At 38.1% G+C, this 6431-nt stretch overlaps 1 pseudogene; it reads left to right on the forward strand.

Annotated features, from left to right (window-relative positions):
• The first annotated feature begins 2032 nt into the window (after positions 1 to 2032).
• Positions 2033 to 3211, forward strand: LOC147515665 (cell division control protein 2 homolog D-like; annotated as a pseudogene).
• The last annotated feature ends 3220 nt before the right edge of the window (positions 3212 to 6431 follow it).

A 6431-nucleotide genomic window follows, 5' to 3' on the forward strand; every position in this document is an offset into this window, starting at 1 on the left:
GCCAGTGATGATGTATAGCAAGAGAAATAACAATACGCATAGAGGCTAACTTTGCAACCGGAGAAAATGTCTCTGAGTAATCAATACCATAAGTCTGGGTAAAACCTTTTGCAACCAGGCGAGCATTTAAACGAGAAATAGTACCATCCGGATTATGCTTAATAGTGAAAGGCCATCTGGTGGGTGCACACGCGCTCCATCTACTAGAACTCGAACATCAAGGGGGCGTGCACGCGCTCTGTCTTCTTGAGCTCCAACATCAGTTGCAGTAACTGGATTATTAGCTCCCTCATTTACACCAAGATCATATTCAGCAACACCATATGGCAGAACACAATTCTCAAATGGTTCAGAGGACATCTTCCCTTTTGAAGAGTAAAATGGGACATCTTCAAAAAAAGTAACATCAGCACAGACAAATGATTTGCGCAGATGAGGACTATAACACTTGTACCCTTTCTGTGTATGTGAATACCCAAGGAAAACACACTTAATAGCACGAGAGTCCAACTTATCACGACCCGGATGAAGATTATGAACAAAGCAGACACAACCAAAAATCCGAGGGGGAAGATGGAAAGAAGGTTGACCAGGAAAAAGAACAGAGTGTGGTGTTTTTCCGCCTAACACTGAAGAGGGCATACGATTAATCAAGTATGTGGCAGTAAGGACTGTCTCTGCCCAATAAAACTTTGGGAGATTTGTTTGAAACATTAAGTACCGGGCGACTTCAAGAATTGGTATGTTCTTTCTCTCAGCAACCCCATTTTGTTGAGGTGTATCCACATAGGAGGTTTGATGTGTAATGCCATCACTACTACAAAATGACACATATACCACGGTCAATAAGAACGTTTATACCACGGTTCTTTCAAAAACCGTGGGAAATACTTATATACCACGGCAAAAATTTCTGTGGTCATTGGTTTACTAGTATATGCCACAGTTACATGAAAACCGTGGGATAAGTTGGGTCATATACCATGGTTAGTTTTTTTTTTAGCATGAGAGTACTCCACATCCCCACTACCTTAAACATAAACAGTGGTATATAAATTTTCCACTTTCTACCGTGGTTTATGACTTTATGCCAAATAGTCAAATACGCAAAAAAAAAAAAAATACAAGATCTGAAACTCATTCAAATTGGATTCCCGCTATTCTCTCGGTCTCTCCCCACAACTTCTATAGTTCTACGACTCTTAGGATTCCCACAACAAAGGAGAGAAAAACGCGGCGTCACTACACCATAACAAAGGCAAGGAATTGGATTTCTTCTCGACCTCAACTCAAGAACACAACGCAAAGAGAAACCCTTCCCTCTTAACTCCGCATGATGTTTTCTCCATGTTTCTTGATCTATTCGAATTCCATCTCATTTTTGTTCATCTTCCCCAAATTTCGATGAAATTGAACTAAAGGAAGCAGTTTTTGTTCATCTCAATTTCTTCATCTCAGACAAAGGTACCATTTTTCCGATTTTTTAGGGTATTCATACTACTACTTTCGACGAAGTTCAATTTTGTCTTTCGCTATTTTGGTTTTGTAATTCTTGAATTCGTTTTCTAGGGTTTATAAATTTCTTGTTGATTGAGTTTTAAATTTAATTATTTTTACCAGCTATATCAGCCGTCATGGGGACTAAGAGATTACTGTATCCTTACAGGGTCTTTGATCTTGTCCATTTGTATGCGTTGTAGTAATAATCGTGGCACATTGAAGGTATTTCTATCTTGCAATCACTACACCATAATAGAATATTTGCAACACGCACCTTTTTTGCTTTGCAACGGTTATTTACCGTTAGTAAGTTGTCAACGCTATATAAGCGTTGACAATGTTGTAAAGCGTTACTTAATTTTGGTGAATTTCCGGAATTAATTGCTAACGCTTGAAAATCGTTTGAGAAGTGTTACAAATCCAAAAAACCAAAACATCATCGAAATTTCAAAAAGGGAAACAAAAAAAAAAAAATTCTCTCTCTTTCTCTCTCACAGCCGCTAGGTTAGGGTTTTCTTATTTTGCTAAGACGATGATGAAGAAGAAGAAGGAGGGTATTCTTCTGTTTCTTCTCAAGAACATGACTTGAAAACTTGTTCTAAAGAATGAAGACTTCGTGAAGACGAAGAAGGTGTCCTACCCACTACCCTCCGTGAAATCTCCATTCTCAGAATGCTTTCTCTAGATCCCTCCGTTGTCAAGTATAAATAATCAATCTTTATTTAATTAGGCTTGTTTTATTTATTATTATTAGGGTTTAATTAGTTTTTTTTGTTCAAATTAGATTGTTGGATGTTAAACAAGCACAGAATAAAGAAGGGAAAATTGTTTTGTATCTTGTTTTTGAATACATGGACACTGATTTGAAGAAGTTTATGCGGAGTTTTGGTAATAAGGGGGAGATTATTCCGCCTCAGACAATTAAGAATCTCATGTACCAACTTTGCAAAGGAGTTTCTTTTTGCCATGGTCATGGAGTGTTGCATAGGGATCTGAAGCCTCACAATCTTCTCATGGACCCAAAGACAATGATGCTTAAGATAGCTGATCTCGGTCTTGCTCGAGCGTTCACTTTGCCAATGAAGAAGTATACTCATGAGGTACTTACTACATATAGTCCTGTGACTATAATGTTAAAATTTGTTAGTTAGATAGTAATGTTGAATTTGAACGATGGTTTCAGATCCTTACTATGTGGTATCGAGCACCTGAAGTGCTTCTTGGAGCTACACAATTACTTTCGACCCCAAATGAACATCCGTCCGGTGGCTGTATTATTTTTGGTAATAAATCACTCTTACTTGTAAAAATTGTTTTAATGTGGCTCGTTTGTATGTATGAAATTATTAATGGGTGATACTTTATGTTCTCAATAAATAGCTGAACTCATCACTGGTAAAGCAATTTTCCTTAGAGATTTTGAATTGCAACAGCTCATCCACATTTTCGGGTTAAGCTTTTGAGTGCCTTTCTCGTTTTACTTTCGAGATTTGTTCTTGGTAATGTGTCTAATTCTTCGCATGTTGATTCAGGCTACTTGGTAATGCTGATTTTTCATTTGCACTATCTAGAGGTATGTTTTCCAATATATCGCTTTAATACTCACATGCAAATGTATGCCCGAAATGACTACTTATGTTCTTTCTTTCTTTTTGCTATTTTTTTGTATTTTTGTTACGTAGGACGCAAGATTGAGATTGTTTTGGGATGATGAGGCTGCAAAAACCACGGATACTTGAAGTTGTGCCAGGTAAATATACAAGTTTTTCTCATATCCATAAATTCAATCGGATCTGCTTTCATGTTAAATGCCCATTTCTTATATCTGATTTTGGAATATAGGATGACAATTTACCACTCTACTGATATGGCTCTTTGTTACCATATCAGTAGAGTGATATGGCTCTTTGCTACTGATATGTCCGAAGGTGAAGGGAAAGAGAATTAATTTTGAGACCACGTGTCTTGGATTATTTCAAGTATAAGCAATGCTATTTACATAACTACTGGAGCTATGATTGGTTTCTTATTAGATGCTAGAGTTTAAGAGGTGTGAAGAATTAGGTGATCTTTATCTTGAGTTGTAATGATCAATAGAAAGATTGAAAATGAAATCTAAAGTTTAACACCTCTATGAAGAAAGTTACCGTTTAGGATTTGTATATAAAGAAGAAGAAAGGTGAGATCAATAAAGCAGATATGTTTCTTTAAGAACTTTAAATACTGAATTGAGTTTCTTATTATTTTTTGTCTCTATGATAAACTCCTTAGGAAAAGCAAATTTAAGTTTGAAGCAATCCTAGTGCTAGATACAGCCTATGGGCTGGTATGATATGTTCATTTGTTACTTTGTGTGGCATTTTACTCTCCTCTATAGTTAAATAGCAGTTCTTAGTATCAGGAATGAAGTAAAGACAGAATATCAGAAACATCTGTCTTGATATACCTGGAATATTAGGAGCTCTATCAAATACATAGAATTTTTCTTATATTGGAATAAGTGCAGGTGGCCTGTTGAGGGATTGGGCTAAAGGACCTTTATATATGTTGTCGATGATTTCTAATCTGCTCACTTTTTAATCCATTTACATTTCATTTCATTCCACCGCCCAAGTCCCATTTCCTTAATTTTTCCCTAAGTGATCGTTTCCACATCATTTCATCTTTGTTGTTGTTTTATATATTTCGTTGATGACATTGATTCTCTTAAAAGGATATGCTTTTATATTGTAGTGGTACGACGTTCATGGAAGAACATTTGGAGTGGACACTTCGACTTGCACCCTTTGCTTTCTTTAGCATTCAACCTTGAGAACAAAGCTGGCGTATGCGTGACCTTCCTATCATTCATCTATGCCTTGGGCCACTTCTTGAGTGAATTTCTAATCTACCATACAATGGCCATTGCTAATCTAACAACAATTGGCTTCTTTGGGTATGAAAATTCCTACTATACCCTGAGGGTCATTTTCTTATAACTTCGGCTATTCTAATTATGAAACCTCGTCTCATTAGCCTTTCACCGAGTTCTTTGTTTATGGCATTCCATTTGGTCCGACTCTCACCACCCCGCTTCTTAATCTGGCTGGGTCATTTCTTGATTCAAGATCAATTAGTGCTAGGTCAATGGGGGTTCAATACTTGGGTCCGCTCGATCTCCAACAATTTGCCATGGGTCTCCATCTCAATCTCGAGATGTATCGCGCACCTTGGTGCGGATAATCCCCAGTGAATCTGTTCACGGAGTTATGGGGATGTGGTGAAACCCGAGCGGGGACTAAATGTTACCTTTAGATCCATAACCCGTTATCGATCGCGAGATGTATGAGCGGCGGGATCTCGCTTCATTTTTACTTCATAAACTAGCTCTATCATTGCTTCCTCCGCTACTATATACTCTTTGTTGGGTTCTCGACCGGATCGGGTAAACAACTCCGCACAATCTGCTGGATCAACCACCCTATGTCTTTGCTGCATCGATTCCCTCGCCTATATTTGGTGGCTCTGCCCGACTCGGATGGATCCACTGCTATTGATGCCGCTAGGTCTCTATCTCGATCCGAAGGTATGCGGCTGAAGTGATCGCGGTTATGCATCCGCCCCGCTACCGATGGATCAACATATCGCGCCTATAATGCCACTAGCACTGGCGGTGGATATGCCACATCGATGGCTAGCTCTTCACCGGTACTTGGATATGCAAAAGGTATGGATCAATATATGATACACCCGGCTTAGATCGGTCTCGATATCCAATCGGATAGGCAACTAGGTATGTTCTTGGGTATTCTGTTGTTAGTTGAAATGAATCAATCGGTTATGCCGGTCCCTATATACCTCTAGGCGTAGATCTTTAATAACATGGGTGCCCCGGATCACATTAATCAACGGAATCAACTGCTTCTTATAGTAATGCTTAAACCGGCTTTGTAGGATCTAGTACTGTTGGTGGTTCCGGATAATGAGATTTGATCGACTAGCTTAACTGCTTATTCAACAGAATCTACTACTTAGTGAAATGTTAAATTTCGTACCGTCAAGTTTAGGATCTCTTTCAGGATGGGGAGTAGTGGAGGAACGTTCCGCGATTCCAGATTTTGAAAACTCTATTCTTACGGTTCACTATCTCCCGCTTCACTATTTTCTTGCTAAGATGGAGTTAGAATAGCCACATCTTGATACCAACATAGATCTAATTTCTACTGCCCTAGCCCAACCTAACATGCCAAACAAACCTTGGTGGAGCACTAAATCATTCGTTCTCTTTATTTCCTCCCTTTACTCATAAAGGAAAGAAAAAGGTTTTGAGCAAGCAACACAGGTGGGGCACTTCCACACAATTAATTCCTTTTGAGCTTCCACTTATTGGGAAGTAATATATTGTGCATATTTAACTAAGTACACAGGCACATAAGGTTTGTTTCATTCATAACTTGCACTAGTACATACATAGCTAGTCATGGAATGAATACTTTATATATATTACTGAGCAATGGAGCACATGACCCTCATTGTTTTTTATAACCCGTTATACTAACTCTACAAGAATGCGTGGCTTGACCACGTGTCAATGTCTTCACAATTTATCATTATTTGTTGACTTTTTAGGTTTGGTTTTCCCCATTGGTGGACTACTCGGTATCTGAGTTTGCATTGTGCTTAAGGAATATAAAACAGGTTAAACAAATCTTTCGTACAACTCTTTCTTACCTTTTTTTTTATCTACAATTTCTCTGCCCCCATTTATCTCTGTGTTTGAAAATAATGTCTTGATGACTAGATGCTTCTAGTTGGGTTTGCTCTATATATTATCATTGGACACAAGTGTTAGTTTGAAAATTTGAATTTCACTTGGTACAAAGTAGGTCGACCTACTCTATACATTATTATGTTTCGACCCCTTCTTTTTAGAGTTATTTTGGGTTCATGGC

The sequence above is a fragment of the Coptis chinensis genome, chromosome 2, assembly GCF_015680905.1.
Source record: "Coptis chinensis isolate HL-2020 chromosome 2, ASM1568090v1, whole genome shotgun sequence".
NCBI lineage: Eukaryota > Viridiplantae > Streptophyta > Magnoliopsida > Ranunculales > Ranunculaceae > Coptis > Coptis chinensis.